Source organism: Acomys minous, assembly GCF_964271855.1.
Source record: "Acomys minous genome assembly, chromosome: 16".
NCBI lineage: Eukaryota > Metazoa > Chordata > Mammalia > Rodentia > Muridae > Acomys > Acomys minous.
Genome location: NC_140498.1, coordinates 19,199,895 through 19,221,020, shown reverse-complemented (window position 1 = coordinate 19,221,020; position 21,126 = coordinate 19,199,895). Strand labels below are relative to the sequence as shown.

At 50.3% G+C, this 21,126-nt stretch overlaps 1 protein-coding gene across 1 annotated transcript in view; it reads left to right on the top strand.

Annotated features, from left to right (window-relative positions):
* The first annotated feature begins 10,434 nt into the window (after positions 1-10,434).
* Positions 10,435-21,126, top strand: part of VDAC1 (voltage dependent anion channel 1) — a 29,461-nt gene continuing 18,769 nt past the window's right edge. The window contains exon 1 of the mRNA XM_084762867.1: positions 10,435-10,625. The gene's annotated coding sequence lies outside the window, so the exon portion shown is untranslated. The remainder of the gene's footprint in view (positions 10,626-21,126) is intronic.

Sequence of the window (21,126 nt, the reverse complement as noted above, 5' to 3'; positions counted from 1 at the left end):
ATCCCAATGGTAAAGATCAAACTTGCCCCAAGAAGCTCGAAGCCCCTAGTCAGCAGGAAGTAGCTTAACAATACCGCCACCCCTTTTCCCCTCCTTTTCTCTCTCCTATCTGGTGTTAGGGGGTTAAGGGTGGAAGACAGAGGAACCCATAAGGTAGAAGATGTTGGGTACAGGACCAGCCTGGGTTTTTGAATCCTTAAAGCCCACCCCCAGTGGTACAACTCCTCCAAGAGGGCCACACCTTCTAATCCTTCCCAAACTCACATGCTCACTAACCTGAGAACAAGCATTCAAACATTTGAGACTCTGGGCAGTTGGGGGTGGGGTGTGGGGGTGGGGCTTGGTGATTTTTATCTCACAGAAGGCTTTGGAAACCAGCAACCTTCCATGTTTCCTTCTGCAGGCTGGGTAGGGTGTCCAGTCTCCTCCAGCTGGCCAGGATTGCATGGCAGTCACCTCAAGACACAGCTTCTCTATTGTGCTGTCTCTGTCTGTCTGTCTGTCTGCCTGCCTGCCTGTCTGTCTGTCGTGGCAGATAGGATCATAAAGTTTGTGTGTGGGACTTTCTGTATGGAGAGGAGGGGAGGTGTCCCCACAGAGGCAGCATTGGCTTAGTGACGGAAAAGCTTCAGGAAGGATCTGGGGGGGGGGAGGGGGGAGCAGAGGTCTGACCTGCTTATGTAAGAGTTACAGACGAACTTGTTTTGTGGCCCCAGGGTGGCAGAGCTGCTAAGTTTAGACTTGAACCTGAAACTTTTGATCCTGGAAAGGCATCTGAGGCTGGGTGCTCTGGCAAGAAGGGCTGTGTCCTGAGCTGTACAGTGTGCGTCCTGCACCTGGGATGCGGTGACTTTAGAGAGTGGAGGGACCTGATGGGTTTGGGGAAGAAATTATAGCATGTCAGAGCAAGCCCTGAAGGCCCTTTTCCTATCGCCTTCCTCCAGGGTACCCAAAGCCAACCAGCTTAGCTGCTGACTTATCTGTCTACCTGTTTCTGCCAGAAAGAAAGTCCTCTCCCCTAGAGGGACAGAGGGCAAGGCATTGTAGGAGGAACCCACCCCCCCCCAGATGCCTGAGGGGATCCAGACTTTGCAGGCAATGTAGTCTGCCTGTGTTGTGCACGGAGGTGTGACAGCAGGGAGTTCAGACACTGCTATCCAGGTAGGAAACAGGCCATATCCATACCCTCTCTGTGATGACAATCGCAAACCTAGGGATCCCCAAGGCCACCCTCACATTTAAGAGCTCATTGGGATCCCTGCCACGCCCCACAGTCACAGGTAAAATCGACCCTGGGAAGAGTAGGGTGGGCAAGGCCAGGAGGATCCCTAAAGGAGCTGTCTGCTGTCTTCTGCAGATGGAGTTCCAGCCGGTGCCTGCCACTCTTAACATGTGCCAACTCAAACAGAGCACCAGTTCCTGCCTTGCTACCTAGAGTGTGTGCTGGGGTTCTGCGTTCTCTGCCTGTGAGAGTCCTCCAGACCTGCCAAGGCCCAGCTGCGTAAGTTTGGCTCAAAGCCAGTAATCACGTTGTTGATTTACCTTGTATGGCCAACTCTCTCCCTGAATGAGTTGGGCAGCACTTTCTGGAACCTAGGGGCACAAGCCAGGCCTCCCTTTACACAAGGTTAAGTGCTTTACCTGTTTGTAGATAAAGTCAGCTTCCAGCCCTCATTAGGCTGCAGAGTGCGTTCTTCCAGAAGGACTGAAAACCTCCAGGGCATGGTCTTCGCCTGTCCACATGTGCGGTAGAGTACCCAGTGGACTGGATGCCCACTTTCACGCTGAGCGTCACCTGTCATGCACACAACCAGCCACGTGATGGAGCTCTGGAGAAGGGACATGGTGGACAAGTCAGAGCCAGCCCTAAACCCACCCCCACCCCACCCCCACCCCACCCCCACCCTTGTAGCGTTCCGTCCAGTAAGGAAATTAGTTCCACAAGGAAGCAAAGAGCTGAGCTAAAAAGAAAACCGTGGCGGAAAGAACCTGCCTTTGAGTAGGAGTTGGAAGGAGCGACCACTGGGCCGAGGACGCTGCTCGGAAGCAGAGTGGTTAATGTCTAGCATCCAGGAAGCCCACAGCACACACCGTGTGTGGGAGTGCAGGCCTGTAAATCCCAGCACTCGGAGGTGCAGACAGGAGGATCAGGAGTTCAAGGTCATCCTTGGATAACTAATAGTGAGTTTGAGGCCAGCCTGGGCTACATGTGACCATATCTCAAAAAAATAAAATAAAACAAAACAAAGCAAAAAACAGCTTGTATAGGGGCATACATCTCAGCACTTGGAAAGCAGAGGCCGATGGCCAGCCTGCTACATAGTGAGTTCCAGGACAGCCAGAGATACATAGACTCTGTCTAACAACAACAAAAACAACAACAGCAGCAGCAGTAGCAGCAATAGCAACAACAACAACAACAACCTAACCAACCAATCACACAAACAAACAAAAATCCAAAAGTGAGGTCCTGCTTGTTCATGTCCTTAAAGACTTGGGTCGTTAAGGTGAGTGACATCGGCAGGCCCAGCTTTGTCCCTAAGGCAAACCCCATGTACCTATTCACTTCTGTAGCCTGAGAAGACATTGCTGTCCCTTGCAGTAGTATGGGAATCTTAGCCAAAGATAACACACACACACACACACACACACACACACACACACACTGTCTAGAACATGCTGAGCAAAGGAGAAACTCTGGCCTTCTTCCCAGCTCGGGAGTGCCATCAGTTCAAAGTTCTCTGGTTGGAATGTAGCCTCTGTCAATTTTTCTTTCCTCACAGTTACCAGGGGAGGTAGGTGGAGGCTTGGGTTTGCCTCACAATAGCGGAAATGGCTGTGCTCACTCCAAATCACAATCAACTTAATGTGGCAAATGCAGAAAGAGCCTCTGCCTTTCTTAAGAAAAAAATTAATTTTTTTTTGACAGGGTCTCACTATATACCTCTGGCTGTCCTGGAACTCACTATGTAGACCAGGCTGTCCATGAACTCACAAAGGTCAACCTGCCTCTGCCTCCCCAGTTCTGAGATTAAATTTAAGAGAAGATCTAAAAATACAAGTATAGCCAGGCATGGTGGTGCACACTTTTAATCCCAGCACTCGGGAGGCAGAGGCAGGCAGATCACTGTGAGTTTGAGGCCAGCCTGGTCTACAAAGTGAGTGTAGGACAGCCAAAGCTATGCAGAAAAACCCTGTCTTGAAAAAAACCAAAAACCAAAATAAAATAAATTAAAATTTTTAAAAACTCCAAAAATACAAATATGTGTGTGTGTGTTTATGCACTTGGGTGCAGTGCTTGCTGAGGCCTGAAGTCTGAAGTTGAGGTTACGGGGACATAGGACACAGGACATGGGTGTTGGGAACCAGACTCAGATCCTCCAGAAGAGCAGAAAATGTTCTGAACTGCTGAACTTTCTCTGCAGCCCCCTGTCCTCAGTCCACAGTACAGGCTGAGTCACAAAGTTACTGCCTTTGCTCTTTGTCTCCCAAATGCTGGGATTACAGCCTGTGCCACTGTGAAGAGAATGTAACCTTGCCTTAGTCTGGGCCCATGGTGAAAATAATCTTGGGGTGTTTGACCCCACTGAGACTTTATCTCTACAAACTGATCAAGATCTTAGATAGACTCAGAGAGAGAGAGAGGAAGGATCAGCCCAAGACACAAGACAAAGGCCTGGGATTCGGGGCAGAGTATTGTATTGCCAAAAGGATCATTGATTAGGAGGAAGAAGCTGGAAGGAGAAAGATAGAGACAGAGATAGATAGATAGATAGATAGATAGATAGATAGATAGATAGACAGACAGAGACAGAGTGAGACACAGAGAGAGACACACAGAGAGAGAGACAGAGACAGAGATAGATAGATAGATAGATAGATAGATAGATAGATAGATAGATAAACAGACAGAGACAGAGTGAGACACAGAGAGAGACACACAGAGAGAGAGACAGAGACAGAGATAGATAGATAGATAGATAGATAGATAGATAGATAGATAGATAAACAGACAGAGACAGAGTGAGACACACAGAGAGACACACAGAGAGAGATAGAGACAGAGATAGATAGATAGATAGATAGATAGATAGATAGATAGATAAACAGACAGAGACAGAGTGAGACACAGAGAGAGAGACACAGAGAGAGACAGAGACAGAGAGAGGAGAAGGACATTGGGGAACCGGTGAGAGAAATTAGAGGTTCCAGCCCCACATGCCGGGACTTGGAGGATTTGGCAGTGGTGGCGAGCTTGGTGGAGACCTCTAGGTTTGGTCCACGGATGGTGCGGCTTCTGTCGGATGGATGATCTGCTGGACTCCTGAGACTTACGCCAGGGGACTTGCCCTGTGGAACTGACACCCAGAAGGTGTCATTCTTGTTCTCCTTAATCTCCTTTCCCTCCTATTTAAGGTAGTCAGGTTGTAAGCGGGGTTGGGGGTGGGGGTGGGGTACATACCTTTAATAAATCCCTAATAAAGTAGAATTGCTAAGGAGTGGAAGCCAACGCCACTGTGCAGGCCGACTCTGTGTCCTTTTTTTTTTTGCCTGAGGAGGGAGGGCCAAGGTCTCATCCTATGCTGGCCTCACACCAGGATAACCCTGATTTCCTCAAGAGGCTGCTTCTACAGCGGGCTCCATCTTGCTTCATACAGAGCCCTTCTCCAGTGCTGGGATTACAGACCTGCCTCACCAGGCCTGGCTTCATGTCGTGCTGGGCATGGACTCCAGGGCGGCATGCAGGCTAGGTAAGCACTCTGCCAATTTAGCTAACTCAGGGCCAGCCTGGGATACAAAATGTGTTCAAAACAAGCTGGGGCAGCTTAGCAAGACCTTGTCTCAAAAACAACAACAACAACAACAACAAAACAAAAAAACAAAAACAAAAAACAAAAAACTGTGGGCTGGGAGGTGGTGCTGCATACCTTTAACCCCAGCATTTAGGAGGCAGAGGCAGGGGGAATCTCTGAGATTCGAGGCCAGCCTGATCAATAGAGCCAGTTCCAGGATGGCCTAGGGTTACACAAAGAAACCCTGTCTTGAAAAACCAAAAAGAAACAAAAAAGTGTTTTTAAGGACTGGGCCTGGTGAGATGGCTCAGCTGGTAAAAGTACTTGTAGCAAGCCTGCTGAGCAGAGTTAGATCCTCTGGACCCATGATGGGAGGAGAGAGTTCTAACCCAGACCTCCACACACGTGCTGTGGCATGTATGCATCCCCCATAAAAGAAATACATAAAGAAAATAAAGATGAGGGCTGGCTATGGCGTCTAGGCTGGCCCCCAACTTCTGGTCTCAGCCTCAACCTCCCCAAGCTGTTGGGATTCCTGCTGAACACCACGACTCGACACCCAACTCTCTAAGGATCCTTGAGAGCATACTGGGCACACCAGATGACCCAGGATAACAATCCTATGTCACCATCCTTAACATGGATGTAATTTCACTCAACATGTGGAGAATAAAACAGTCACACCCATAGAGGCAGGGGAGAGCAGCGGTGGGCTCCAGGGTCTGGGAGAAGGGACAGGGAGGTGATGTGGTACAAAGTTTTAGCTATTCATGTTACATAAGTGTCACAGATGTGCCTGCTGCAGGGTCCATGGCTGGCAGTCCCGGGATGGCTGCTCTCCTGTCCATTCCATGGGGTTTAGAATCACCTGGGCATGCCTATGTGGGCGTTTCTAGAGTGGGCCGATTGAGGAGGGAAGACCCTAATGATGGGTGACATCATCTCATCGGCTTGTAGTAAATGGAAAGGAGAAATGGGGCTGAGCATCAGGCTCTCGTCTCTCCCTGCCCGCTGACTGTGGGTGCCATGTGACTGGCTGCCTCATGTGCCTGCCGCCATCCTTTCCTGTTTCGTTGGACTGCATTCTCCAGTCCTGAGCCAAAATAAGCCTGTCCTTCCTTGAGTTGCTTTTGTCAGATACTGTGTTTCGATGAGAAGAAAAGTCACGGATACAAGTGGTATATTGTAAGTGTAAGCTAGCTGTGAGGATCCATTTAGGTTTTTTGTTGCTTTGTTTTTCAAGACAAGGTTTCTTTGTATAGCCCTGCTGTCCTGGAACTCCATCTGTGGACCAGGCTGGCCTTGGCCTTAGAGATCCACCTGCCTCTGTCTCTTGAATGCTGGGATTAAATACACGCATCACTACTGCCTGGCTTGTTTTGGTTTTCTGAGACAGGGAGTTGCTATGAAGTTCTAGGCTAGTCTTGAAAATGAAATCCTTCTGTAGCTTCCCTTATGTTCATGTACACTGCCACTTATGTAACATAATAATTATATAGGTTAAAAAAAAAAAGACCCTTCTTTGACCCTAGGACTCAGGAGGCAGAGGCAGGATGATTTCTGTGAGCTGAGGCCAGCTTGGTCTACATAGTGAGCTCCAGATAGCCAAGAGAATATAGAGAGACACGGTCTCAAAAAACCCAAATCAAACAAACAAATAAACAAAATAAAAATGTCTTTGCTGGTGGCTGGAGATATACCTTTGTGGTTAAGAGCTCTTTTCGAAGGACCTGGGTTCAATCTTTAGCATCCAGATGGTGGTTTGTAATTCTTAACATCTGCATGATGGTTCACAATCATCCATAACTCCAAGCAATCCAACACCCTTTTCTGACCCCCAAGGGCACTAGGCATTCATGGGGGAAATAGAGACATATAGAAGCAACATAAAGTAAAATAAAGGAATCTTTTAAAAAAGAATCTTTGCTGGGTATGATGGTACATATTTGTAATCCCAACAGTTAGGATGTTGAGGCAGGAGGATTACCACGAGTTAGTCAGTTCTTGTGCTACATACTAAGATTGTGCCTTAGGGAATTTATTCACAGGGCCCCATGGATAGGATGGGCATTTCCCACCATTGTCTGGCTTGCAATGACTTGCCTGCAGTCAGCAATGTGGTTACAGTGATGTAGATAGCGGTATGAGTGCTCCCCTCAGCACCTAGGAATGGAGAGTGCCCCGCAGGAAGTCTCTGAAATAGTTAACAGGCGTAAGATGACGGGGTGGGACAGGATGGAGGGCCACTTTGTTCTATCAATCTCCAGGACCCAGATAGAGAAGAAGGGAAAGAATTGACCCCTGCAAGCTGTCCTTTAACCGTTTTTAAAACGATGACCTACTGTAATAAAGAACTTCCTTAAGGCAGATTTTTTTGTTTGTTTGTTTGTTTTTTGAGACAGGGTCTCGTGTAACCTAGGCTGGCTTTGAACTCACTATGTAGCCACGGACATAGTGAACTTCTGATCCGAGCGTCTAAAATAGAATAGTTTTCACTCCTAACCCATTTCAGTATCAAGAAAACACTTCTTCAACTGGGTTTAGCACCTAAAAGAAAATCCAATGTAAACAAACGGGGTGTACGTGTGTGTGTGTGTGTGTGTGTGTGTGTGTGTGTGTGTACGTGTGTGCCGGGAAGCTGGGAGCAGCAGCAGAGCTGGGTGCAGGTACAGACTAGCACACAGCTTCAGTGTTAGTCTATTTCTCAGCTCGAGATCTCCAGGGTCTCAGTGGTTCTCCCCAGAGTCAGTGGGGGTGGGGAGAGAGGGGGAGGGGGAGGGGCAGAGAGAGAGAGAGAGTGCGGGCACTCCCAGGACTTCCGGTCAGCCGCGAAGGAGCATGTTCTCTGATCAAAGTGAAATGGGGTCATTTACCCCAAGAGAAACTAAGGTCAAGACTGGCCTGTCCCCACAACTCAGCAAAACTTCTCTGGACTCACACGGAATTGAACTAGTTCTGGGGAACCCAAACTCGACGTGTAGGGGTGGGGGCGGGGGGAGGTCAATGAGGAAATGCACCTCTTGCAACTCCCCCCCCCCCCCAGGTGCTCTGCTGCTTTTCAGAGTCCACAAGGATGCCAAGGCTGCGTGAGGAACTTGCAGACTCCAGGGCATTTCCTACTGTTTCCCTCAGGCTCTGGATTTCGTAGTTCACATCTGAAAGGAAGAACCCGACTGGCCAGGCTTGGATCAGGTTTTCTGTCTCATCCCAATCAGCTTTGGCAGGTTGGGTGGAGGGGGAAGCTGCGTCTTGTTAAAAACAAAAACAAAAGCAAACAAAACAAAACAAAACATGTGACCTGTTGCTAACCCCTACTCCCCACCCCCCTGCCCCAAAGACTGTGACTAGAAAAACTCAATGAATTATATTTCTAGTGTAGTTAGATTCCAACAGGAAGTGCTCCCAGGTCCCCTCCCTAATATATATATATATTATATATATATGTCCTATCTGCATGTACACCTGCAGTCCAGAAGAGGGCATCAGATGACTTTATAGATGGTTGTGAGCCACCATGTGGTTGCTGGGAATTGAACTCAGGACCTCTGGAAGGGCAGTCAGTGCTCTTAACCCCTGAGCCATCTCTCCAGCCCTCTAGTTGATATTCTTTGCCCCTTCTTGTGTAGCTAATTCCTTGGAATTGAGACATACCCATCTGGAAGATTCATAAAAGTCAGAAAGCTACGTTGCATGCTCCAGGTCTTAGTTTCAATCCCCAGCACCAGAAAGTAAAATAAAAAACCAGGAAGCTGTTGAAAGGTATACAGCTCGGGAAGTCCAGTCATCAGACTTGTGAGGTCCCTCTCTCGGTTAACAAATAGTCAACATTGCTAGAGAGGAGACTCGTTTTTTTTTCTCCCTTCAAGACAGGGTTTCTCTGTGCAGCCTTGGCTGTCCTGGACTCGTTTTTTTGCAGATCATGCTAGCCTCGAACTCACAGCGATCGGCCTGCTGGGATTACGTGTGTGCGCCACCACACCCGGTGACTGGAGACTCTTGGCTGAATTGCCTTAAGTCCTGCTCTGCTCCCGGGATTCGCGCATCTTTTGTGAGTGGCAGGCTATGTTGGGGTGGTCTTTTCAGCTACCTTGAGTCACCCTGTAACCAGCTTCAACACGTTCATTGGTTTGTCAAGGTAGTCTGTCATCAGGACCCTCTCTACAGTGAGTCTCCCCTGGAAAAGTGACGCAAACCACAGCCAAAAGTGGCCCAGAGCTATCATGGGGATCCCAGCAGCAAATCCTACTGAGGGCAGCTAGGGAGGGAGTGGAAAGTACAGGGCCGGCCACTAGAACTCTCCAGGCTGAGGGTCCTGAAAGGGTTGCTGGAGTGGTTACTTAAAAGAGCTGGGAGGACCATGCACACCGGGGCATCCGGGCTCAGGGCCAAGTGTAAGGTTTGTGGAGACAAGTCTTCCGTGTGTCCCCGGGTCTTGTCCTTCTGACTCTGCCTCACTGCACTCCCCGGTGACTCAGCAGCTTTCCTGCCTGCTTTACTTAGGGAGTTGGGTTGGGTGTTTGTTGCCAGGTAGATCTGCATACTTGGGAAACTATATAAAAACTGTGGCTTGAAATCAGGCTCTAATGCAACAAGCTCTATACCACTGAGCGATCGTCTGCTCACACCCCCTTCCTGAAGAGCTTTCCCTCATAGTCTTAATTAAGTTCGATCTGGGCTTAGCCTGCCAACCATCTCTCTCTCCTTTATAATTTCTTTTCTTTCAGCCCACTTGAACAGTATTTTACACCCAGAGTGGCCGCCAATGTCTCGGCTGCCTTAGTCAGCTACAGCTAATTGTAAGCAAACACCTGGTGCCTCCTCCACTGGACCCTAAATGCCTGGATTCTCCTAGGTTGACGTCTCTTAGTTGAAGGCAAAGGGCGTGAAGTCTTCATTCACCCGCGATTTCAAATTCTCCAAGCCTGTTTTGGTGGAACGCTGGGAGCCGCTCAGCAGGGAAGGAGGCCATGTGCTGAGACCAGGATGAGAGAAAGTGACCTGTCCGTTCTACACTGTAGGAGGGCGGACATACAGAGCCCGCGTGACGTCCTCACGCAGTAGGACTCCGCAGCGAGTCTCACAAAACTCACTTTGCCTCTTCTAATTTCTCAAATGCTTGGGAAATGGCGGCTTCGCCACGAGGGAAATTTGCACGCAAATTTCCAGTGCAGAGCTAGCTCTCAGGGGGAGTTTAATTTGCAATTCACTCGCTGACGCACGCGGGCGTGTCGAAGGCTCCGGAAACCTAGAGTAGCGAGGTTGGAGACTAGAAGACGACAGTAGCTGCTCTGCCCTATGCAGCGCCACCTCCGGAGCCCAGTGTCCCTACTAGGCCTAGGGGTGACTCGCGGCTTCGAGACTGCGCAGGAGCCACAAGACTTCTGCGCCTCTATCTGCTAAGGTCCCCCGGCCACTGCACCGTGTGCCGGAAGCTCCCCTCCCCCTCTTCCCAAATGCTTCCAGCAGCCTGGAGGCTCCACCAGTGACCCGCGTGTCCCTGCGCACGCACACAACTCACGCACGTCAGCCCCACCCATCCCGATGGTCCCGTGCCACAGAGCACGCAGGTTTTTACGCGCGGTCGCACACGATCATAAAGCCGCTGAGGGTGAGAGCACAGCTCGCGGGTGGGAAGAGGACCCCGGGATCAGTCTGGGCGCTGTCCGGGGTGGAGCTGGGGCGGAGCTTCGGGGGCCGGGCGCGCAGAGCTGAGGCGTGTCCGCGCCGCCGCGATCCGCGCCGCCCCGCCCTCGGCCCGCTCCCGGCGCTCCCAGGCTCCTAGCCGCAACCCCCGCTGTAGCTGCTGCTTCTCCCGCCGTCACCGCCTCCGAGGTAGGCGCAGCGGAGTGGGCCCGGGCTATGCCTGAGTCCCCGGGGAGTCTTGGGCCGCGCTCCTGGGGAGTCTCTAGGGAGGCGATAAAGGGAGGATCGGGAGAGGGCACCGGGCCTAGGAGCTTGGCTCCGGGAAGGGTGAACCGGGGACGATCACCGCGGGCCTGGAGGGTCTGCGGGCGGGTAGAGGAGGCCTAGAGGACCGGATCTTGGGGGGCGGGGGAGAGAGAGAGAGGGATCCTAGCTGGAGCTTCCAGAACACCTGCAGTTAGAAGCAAGGGACGGTCCGAACATGCGGGCGGAAGGGCAAGGGCAGCCGCGTGGAGGCCCAGCGGGCCGCAGGTCTAGGTGACCTTCCCCGGCTGCGCCCTCTGGCTCTAGATCGCGTCTGCATGGGTCTAGTCGAGACCCTCCTGGGGCCCAATCCCTTCGGCGCCAGCCCGGTGGGCCTGTGCAGACCCAGCTTCCTCTGCCGAAAAGACGAGCTCCGGGCATGGCCATGCCCTGGAGCCCCCGGCCCCTACACGCCCTAGCCGGCCTCACACCCGGAGTAGGTGGCACTAGGTCCCTCCCGCGCGTGCCAGTGCCTTCCCGGCCGGAATAGGCTGTCCTGAGTGGACTTAGGCCGCAGGAATAGGGAGCTGGGCCTGGTCTGGAACTGAGACCCCACCGGGAGCCATATGCCTGGCCTTCTTGGCCTTAGGGACGGATTCCGTGTTCTGTGTCTCCAAATGCGACTGTGCATTCGGGAAAACTGTATTTAGGGCCGGACAACAGATTGGAGGGCCACAACTCTACATGGTTTGTCCAAGGTCACACTGATGGGAAGATTTCGAACTTCAGTCTTCTCATCTGCGAAATAGGAGCAATTATATACACTTCACTGAGTTTGGGGGAAGGATAAAATGATCCGATTAACACGAAGCCTCGGGGCATGCACAAGGAAGGACACCTTAGAAACCTTGACAGCTAGGAGCGTTTGGGGAGGGTCGAACTCACCCCCCTCCCCCCACAAGACCTTTTTTTGTACCACGTGGTGTACTGGGAGGGACTCAATAAATCTACAGTCCTGATATTTTAATGTCATTATTACTATGTTAGTAAAAGGCGTTTGTGTACCAGCAAGTATTGAGTAATTGGAGGATAATTCATGAAATGCTGTCTGTTTATAGATTGACGGCCTCAGGCTGGAGCACTAAGTCTGACTGCAGACCTGGAATGCAGGAAGAGTCTGGGCTTAGTTCAGGCCTGTGCCAGCTAAATAAAGCCCTTCTCCCCTTGACCAGAGAGATGGGCAAAGGGCTTCTCCTTGACTCAGTCTTTTTTTTTTTTTTTTAACTACCAAGCCATGCATGACTACTGAGGGCCTGCTTGCTTTTCTCTAGACTAACAAAACTATAGGGCCAAGCTGAGCCTCCGGGGTCTCGGTTGGAACCACGTAACATACATTAGGGGGTAAGAAAGGTCTGTGGGGGATAAATTCATTTTTAAAAATGTCTGTTTAAATGTACATGTGTACTGGTGCCCTCTGAGGGCAGTGTTGGATCCCCTGAACTGGAGTTGTAGGCAGTTGTGAGCTGCCCCCACGTGCCTCTGGGAATCAAACCTGGTTCCTCTGCAAGACCAGTAAGCCCCAATAAGTGTTGTTTTTTTGTTTTTGTTTTTATTTTCTCTTTCTGTACCACTCTTCACTACCCAGGCATGGTAGGTGCACATTAAATTGTGGAGTCTTAAAACTCCCATTTAGAAGACTTAGGCCTCTCACTTACTTGGAGAAGCTATCCTGGGCTAGCAGAGCCACATGCTAACCTACAGCAGTAGCCGTGAGAGCTGGGGAGTATGGCTCCTTTAACAGCCCACAGCTTCCCGAGTCTTGGGGGAACTTGTCAAACTGGTGATTCTGGGCTTGAAGCTACAGTGGCATAGGTGAATGGGATTCTGGCCAAGGCCTCGGGTCCCTTGCACCTTCCCTTTCTGGGGTGTGTGTGTGTGTGTGTGTGTGTGTGTGTGTGTGTGTGTGAGCTTCTAATACTCAGGTGGTTTTGAGTAAGGTGCCTGGCCCCAGTTGTCTAGTTAGTGTTCACAGGGCCATGTTTCATTTCCGATTTCTAGAATAAGGCTTTAGATAGGACCTGCTTGGGACCATACAGTGCTCATGTTGGACTCAAGGCAAGTGTAGACTCCAGACTCTTGAGCTAGTGGGGGTGATAGCAACCCTAACCCCCGCCCCCCCCCCCCCATCAAGATGTCCTGAGGCCCTTTGCTCTTGATGAAATTTCCCCCAGTATGGCGCATGCCTCCAGGAGCAGTGACTGACGGAAACGTGTGGCTGAGAACTTGCCAGCGTCAGGAGGTTAGCCCCCCTCAGGGTTCCAGAAACGTTGTGGTGTGTAGCTTCGCCCTTTGCCCAGGTTCCTGTGGTAGTCACCGGGAAAGGATAACAGGGGCGTGTTCAGCTGAGCATGGGCCTCCCTCTGTTTCACGGCTAGCACTTTACCTAGAACTGAGCTAGAAAAAAATTCCAGAGAGGACCCTGGGCTCTTAATACTCTCTGATTGACTAGCTTAGGTTAAGTAGCTGTCTTATGTCTTAGTTTCTCTGTTATAAAGTGCTGGGTTTTTTTTTTGTTGTTGTTGTTGTTTTGCTTTTGTTTAAAAAACTATTTGGAGATGTGAGTAGCGTGTGTGGAGGTCAGAGGGCACCTTCTGCTCTTTTTCTGTCTTCACTTGGGTGTTGGGATTGCAAGTGTGTGCCATTGCATTTGGATTTGCTATAGACATATGATTGTTATTGTTGTGTGTGTGTGTGTGTGTGTGTGTGTGTGTGTGTTCTTTGACTCTGCTGTGTATGCTTGGGCACCAGGCCTCTGCTAGTATCCCCACGCTGCGTTGCTGTGTTTTGAGGAGCCTTTATATGTGAGGCTCTTTCAGAATAAGAAGTTCATATCTGGTTGGGACTGGAGAGAGAGGTATGTAGCTGTTGTTGGCTTCTGTAGTGGATGGTGCTCAGAGGAATCAGTCCTGTTTCCAGCAAGGACCTTGGAGCTGAGTGTAAGAAGGGCTAGTTTTCCCTGGCATCGAGATGGGAGGTGTTCCTGCAGGACCTGGCCAGACTATCCAGCGAAACAATACCTCTGTATGGGTGGTGAGGACTCTGGACCCTGTGGTTCAGGGTGAGCCTTTGACAAGATGCTCAGAAACCACTTTTATAATAGTAAGTATGCAAAACGAAGGCTTGGCTAGATGTCTTTCTAGCCACAAATATAGCAACGGGAACTGTTGTCCCAGGCCTGGAACTCAGTAGGTTGCTAGCCCCTCATGCAGAAGCCTTGGGCTCTATCTCCAACAGTGCAGAAACTCAGTGTGGTAGGGTGGGGCACACACTCAGAGGTGGAGGCCGGAGGATCAAGTTCAAGGACATCTGTGTCGACAAGGTGAATCTGAGACACACTATGGGCTAAGTTAGACCCTGTCTCAAAACAAAAATAAATCGGGTGGTGGTGGCCCATGCCTGTAATCCTGGCGCTTGGGAGGTGGAGACAGGTGGATCTCTGTGAGTTCCAGGCCAGCCAGGGCTACACAGAGGACCCTTGTCTTGAAAAACAAAACAAAACAAAACAAAAAAACCAACCAATCCAAGCAACCAAGCAACCAACCAAACAAAAAACTCTGGGAACAACAAAACCCCAATCTGTTACTTCTCTATCTGCTCATCTCAATCAATAAATTGCCCTATCGCCTATCATCTTAATGGAATTCTAGTTAGTTTGTTTCATGCATTCTGTGTGTACCAGCCACAGCATTAAGTGCTTTATATGGAGGAAAAATGAGGTTAGCGACTAACTAGGGTCTTTTATCTAGAAGGATGTGGGCCCAGATGTGCTTGAGCCCCAAGGCTGAGCACTTAAAAAGCTGGCCGCGTCAACCCCCCTGTGCTTTGTGAGGGCTCTTGAGGTACCTGTGGCTATGCTGGAGCCTTGGTGTGCCTGGCTAGATCCTAGATCCCTAGACCCTGGCTGCCAACATGGCCTTCTCTGTATGGGTGGGTGAGCGGGTAGACAGGCTGCCCTGAGTCAGCCACATCCTCCCAAGTCTTGTGGAAGGCTGTGCTGCTTGCTGCTGGTGGCCCAGCTTCCAGAGTGTTTTAAAATAGAAAGCAAAGCCTGGAAAGCCAGGCTGCCCCCTGTGAGACTCTGGAAGGGGGAGGGGGAGGGGAGGGCAGCTGCTTTGGGAACGCAGCTTGCTTCCAGAGCAAGATTGCCATCACCTTGTCAGCATCTGGAACCAGCGGCTGTTCCCTGGGCTACCTGTGCTTGGAAAGAGAGTGCTGTGTGTGTGCCTCTGTGTGTGTGCCTCTGTGTGTGTGTGTGTGCCTCTGTGTGTGTGTGTGTGTGTGTGTGTGTGTGTGTCTGTCTGTCTGTCTGTCTGTCTGGTGGGGGAAGCTCCTGAGCTGGGCCTGCTTTCTGCTGGGAGGTTTATTTTTTCCCCCCTGTTCCCTAGGGTTGGTGGTAGGTTGTTAATTTTGCTGAGTTCTAGCCTGGCCTCTTTTATTTATTTATTTATTTTTACTTTATTTTCTGTGTATGAGTGTTGTCCCTGGGCATATGCCTACACATCATATGCATGCAGTGCCCATAGGGCCCAGAAGAGAGCATCAGATCCCCTTGAACTGGAAGTTAGAGGTGGTTTTGAGCCCCTATGTGGGTCCAAACCTGGGTCCTCTGCAAAAGCAGCCAGTGTTCTCAACCGCTGAACCACCTCTCCATCCCTCTGTACAGCTTACTGTGGTGGTTCATTTTTGCCCTGGCAAACCACCCAAAACTGTTGGAGAAGTAGCAGGGCTGGAAGTTTTCCTATGAGCCAGCCTCTCATTTGGAGGGGAATCCTGGGATGGTGATGGGAGAGTTTGGTTTCTGAGTTGCTTTGGCTCCTGATAGTATCATGTTCCCTGGTATGTAGTGAGGGGTCAGGGTTAGGGTCCCTGAGAAAGTGTGGGCTGTGGGTCCTTTCGCACCCAGGGCCTCCTCTGTCAGGCTAATAATCACCTAAGCTACCTGGATGGTTGGGAGATGCCATGGCAGGGTGGCCACTGATCTTTGAGAAGTTGTTCTGTTTCCCCCTTGCTTTTGGAGATTGGGGAAGGCGGGGTGGTCATTCTGAGCTCAGGGGGGTGGGGTGGGTTGTTAACAGTGTTCAGAAGAATCTACTTTCTGGTTAGGTGTGAGACCTGTAGCCTCCCACACCCTGCCTGTGTCACCCCATAGGCAGAGCCTATATTTAGTTTAGGGTTCTGGTGGGTGCTTGGTGCAGAGTGAGCTCGGTCTTTTTCTATAGACCACTGCTGCCTGCTCCCAGGCTGCTTGACAACTGCCCTGGCAGTTCTCACGTAACAGTGAAGTTAAAGAGCTCTGCCATTGCTCTTGTGTTCTGGGCACAGTGGCCCAGATATTGGTGGTCGCTCGGGAGTGGAACGCGCCCCTAAAGGCCTTTCCCAGTGATAGGCCTGTGCTGACTTCAGTTCGAATCAGTTCTTAGAGCCAGTATAGACGCTGTCTAGACACCTTTTCCTTCCGGTGTCTTAAAACTTGTCTTTTATGTCAGTGGGTATGTTGTCTACACATCTGGGTGTACACCATGTGTATGCCTGGTGTCCTCAGAGGGCACTGGATCTCCTGGAACTGGAGTTGCAGATGGGGCCCATCTTTCCCCTCTCTCCCACTCATTTACAAGGTCATGAATGCATAAAGAGCTGCGTGTCGAAAGGTCTTTTTTTTTTACTAATTAGGCAGAAGTAGAACTTTTCTGTGGCATGCAATATCCTTTTCTTTCCTTACTATTCATTTTATTTTATTTATTTTATTTTTTGAGACAGAGTCTTTACTATGCAGCTCTGGCATTCTCAGAACTCACGCTTGTAGACCAGGCTGGCCCCTCGAACTCACAGAGCTCCGCCTGCCTCTGCCTCCTGAGAGCTGGGGATCAAAGGCTCACACTGCTTGCCGTTGTCTTTTCATTCAGCTGTACATAGATCGTGTTCTATGGTCTCACTTATAAATTCACTACTATTGTTTTGAGAAAGTCTCATAAGCCAGGCTACTCAAATTCCCTACACAGCCAATCATGGCCTTGAACCTTTGGTCCTCCCACCTCGCCTCAAGTGCTGGAACCACAGGCTTTTGTATCCACACCCACCTAACCTCATTGTTTTTGATAACTACTTGGTGTTCCTTAGTTTGTTAGTATCCTACATTTTTTTGTTTTGTTTAGTCATTTTCCTAATGATGGGCACGTTGCTCACTTCTAGGTTTGTGTGATGGGCAGTCTGTGGGTTTTTGGGGGTGCCTAGAACACGTAGTGGGTGGCGTTCCTAGGAGTAGGCTAAATGCTGAGTTGTTGTCTATCAGTTGCCACCCAAAACAGTGGACTGTATTCACTCACACTCCAGTTCCTGGTCTCAGCCTTGACATTAGCCAGTCTTGGGGTTGTCACTCTACAGCCGCCCTTGGGATGAAATCCATGGCTGGTTTTCAGGCCTGAAGCGGCCGGTGTTGACCTCTAAGGGTACTGGGTCCCTCAGCCTGGGCTCAGCTCCTTTCTAGTGGGGTTGCTGCTCTGGGGTCTTCCTGGTCGACTCCTGAAACTCTCCAGCTGCCTTGCCTCGGGGAAGCAAGCCGCCTACTTCTGGTTACATTGTAATTTACTTGTTGCTGTTGTCAGACACCAAGTTTCTACTTTCCTCTTTTTGTAACAATGATACATTAGAGGGAAGCTGGCCTTATTACAGCCCTGCTTCATCTAGAGCTCCCTCCCCCCCTGCCCTTTTTCTGCTCTCTCTTAAATTTTGTGTATATGAGTGTTTTGCTTTCTCACATGTATGCATGCACACCATCTGTGTGCCTAGTATCTACAGAAGCCAGAAGAGGAAGTCTAGGATTACAGAGAGCTGTGAGCCCCCATGTTGGAGCTGGGACTCAAATCTGGGTCCTGTGCAAGAACCCCAAGAGTCTTATGTAGCTTAGGCTGGCTTTGAACTCACTAGGTAGCCAATCCTGACCTTGAATTTCTATCTCCTGAGGGCTGGGATTGTAGTCATGTGCTACCAAGCCTGGTTTTATTCAGTGCCTGGGATAGTACGCAGGGCTTTGTGCATGCTAAGAAAGTATCCTGCCAATCAATAACCATCCCACCCTTTAAACTGTTCTCTGGTCTTGCCTCTGAAGCTGCAGCAGCAGAAAGCGGGAGGCAAACCCACCTTGCAGTACTTTGGTGTGGATTAGGAGATAGCTCAGTAGGTCGAGGCGCTTGCTGCCAGCTCTGAAGGCCCGAGTTCAGTCCCCAGAACCTACACGGTGGAGGGAGAGAATTAACTCCTGTAAGTTGTCCTCTGGCCTCACTAACTACATGTAATTAAGGATAGAATATGTGGTACCCACTGCGTATTTACTCATGAATGCCCATTATGTGCCAGGCCTTGACACTTGACATCTTTTATAGACATTTGGGTAAACATATGCTTGACAGGCTCTGAGGAGCTTTGAGTTCAGGGCGTGGTGTGGGAGGAGGAGCGGAGGGTGAGTGAGCAGCTGTCACTGCCGTGTAGTTGATGAGTCAGGAAGACGTTGTGTGTGTGGGGGGGGCGGGGACACCCCCAAGATGGATGTTATATAAGTGTGTTGTGTGGATTGCTAGGTGATATACAAGCCTTTCCCCTCAGAGCTTCCAGTATGGCTGGGCGTCCGTTCCTTAGACTGGGGTGGTGTTTGCATAATTTGTTCAAGGTCAGCCAGGGAAGGCTTGGGTTGGGAGGCTGGCAGGCTGTGGTGGTGGTGGTGGGGGAAGCAGGGCTTTCCCTCCTTCTTACCCTGTGTTCTTGCTTCTTACTGGCATGAAACCCTCAGGCTGTGCCTCAGAGCCAACAACCAGGCAGAATATAGTCATAGCTTTCCCTTTTTGTTGTCCTTGTTTGTTTTTCAAGACAGGGTTTCTCTGTGTAGCCTTGGCTATCCTAGACTCACTTTGTAGACCAGGCTGGCCTCGAACCCACAGAGATCCGCTTGCCTCTGCCTCCCAAGTGCTGAGATTAAAGGCATACGCCACCCATCCCTGGCTCTATCTTTTCCTTTTGAGGCTACCTTCTGAGTGACTGTGCAGGGCTGTCTGTCTGACTGTGTGCAGGACCGGCCGCCTGACTGTGTACAGGGCTGGGCTTCTGAAGGGGTGTGGGCGAGGCTGCTGCAGAGGGTGATGTGTGGAGACAGCTGTGCATCCACATGGTGACTGATGTTCTGGTGCAAGGAAGGCGTAGGAAGGGCTCCAGCCAGGCTTCTCCCTCCAGGCAGGGTTAAGTGAGCGAGGGGATTCGTCCCTTCCATAGCTCACTCCTGCTTGTGGAGACGGAGCCTTAGTTCCTGCCCAGGGAGACATTTCTGAGAACTGTGTGGAAATGGATGTCTGCTGGGTGCTGTTTATTTTTGTCAGAAGTCTGTCTCAGGCTCTCAGGATGCCCTTAATCCTGTTGGATAAATGCATCAGTGGATGGGGTGTGGGTGTCCAAAGTGCAGAGCGGGGAAGCCACTGGAGTCTAGCAATGGGATTATTTGATGAGAGCTGAGGCATCCTTATGCTCAGGGTGGTGTTGCCTCAGGCCCAAGAAAGACTTTTTTTTAAAAAAAGATTTATTTATTTATTATTTATACAGTAGTCTATATGTATATCTGCAGGCCAGAAGAGGGCATTAGGTTATATTACAGATGTTTGTGAACCACCATCTGGTTGCTGGGAATTGAACTCAGGACCTCTGGAAGAGCAGTCAGTGCTTTTAACCGCTGAGCCATCTCTCCAGCCCCCTCCAAGAAAGAATTTAACCGTGCCCTGTATTTATTCCCCTCTCCCCCAAAGGTGGAGAGCACACCTTCTTGCCTGGGTGGGGACAAGCCTGCCACCTGAGGACCCAGACTGGGGACATTATGTCCCTCTCTCTGTCTATGGGACTTAAGAAAGGGTGTAATGTGCGTGTGTGTGTGTGTGTGTGTGTGTGTGTGTGTGTTTGGGGAAGGGGGAGCTGGTATCCACAGAGGCTGATGTTAAGTGTTGGCTGTTGAGACTGTTTTTGTTTTCTGCAAGTTCTCACACAGCAGGTGACAAATAAAGGCAGCATGGTGGAATAGTAAGGAAAGGAGAGCCTGGCCTGTGCCCTGAGCTCGGGCATCCCAACTCATGTCCTGGATAATAATCTCCTTAGTGCTGATGCCCTAGCTGATGTTTGCTTCGGGGGTGTTGGGGGTGGGGGGGAGTAGGTTTTTTTTTTCTTTTTCTTTTTTGACAGGTGGCTTTCTGCTTTAGAGTCAACATACGGCATTTGGGGAACACTAAATAATGAAAGTTCAGTCTTTTCCTCTGGTCTCGATGCAAAGATGACTGCCTGCAGGGTGGGTCCTGGGTGCTGTCTTTTCTGTGAGGTCAGGGAAGTATTGCAGAAGACCTGGCTTCCGGTAGGCCAGAGACACAGCTTAGCTGGTAGACTGCTTGCCTGGCACACACAGAGCCGAGTGCTAACCTGCACACATGCAGCACTGCATACAACCGAAATGCTGGTGCTCCCAGAATTCTCAGATGGAGGCAGGAAGATCAGACGTTCAGGACTATTCCTGTCTCCAGAGTAAGTTTGAGCCTAGCTTGGGCTATTGAAGACCCTGTCCTTAAAAAAAAAAAAAAAAGGCATGGTGTGCGGGCACACTGTCCAGATGGCTCAGAGGTTAAGAGCACTGATGTCCTAACACTGGCTCTGAATTTGGTTCCCAACTCTCACAACATACCGCCAGCCCAAGGTGTTTGTGACCACCTGTACCACCAGTCCAAGGGATCTGGTGCCTTCTTCTGGTCTCTGCAGGCACCTGCACACATGTGCGCCCTCTTCCCCACAGATAAATACACAAAAATAAAATGAAATCTTAAATATTGATTAGAGTGCGGGGAGGGGCTTTAGCTACTGAGCGTCCCTCTGCTCCTGCCTCTGGGACAGCTCTGTCCTCAGGTGGCTCTTTTTGTTTGTTTGTTTGCTTTGTTTTGTTATTTTCTCTTAGGTTTATTTTATTTTGTGTGTACAAGTGTTTTGTCTGCATGTGTGTGTGTGTGCGCCATGTGCACTGGATCCCGTAGAACAGAAGTTAGGGGCACAGTTGTGAGCCACCGTGTGGCTGCTGGGACTTACAACCCTGCCCTCTGCAAGAGCAACAGGGCTCTTAACCAGGGAGCCAGCTCTCCTGTTTTTGTATTTTCATGGATAGCTCTTAATCCAGGCAGAGATGGAGAATGTTCTGGGCTCTCTGCCAAGATGTTCTGTGGGTCTGCTGGGCTGTGCTGTCTTTTCAGCCCTGGGTTACATGGTATTGACTTTTCTTAGGAAGGTGCTAGGGCCATCTGGCCTGAGGTAGGTACCATTTTTCCAGGCCTGAGTGTAAAAGTCTCCTGCCTGCCCCCGGGGTACGTGTGCCTTCGGGGTT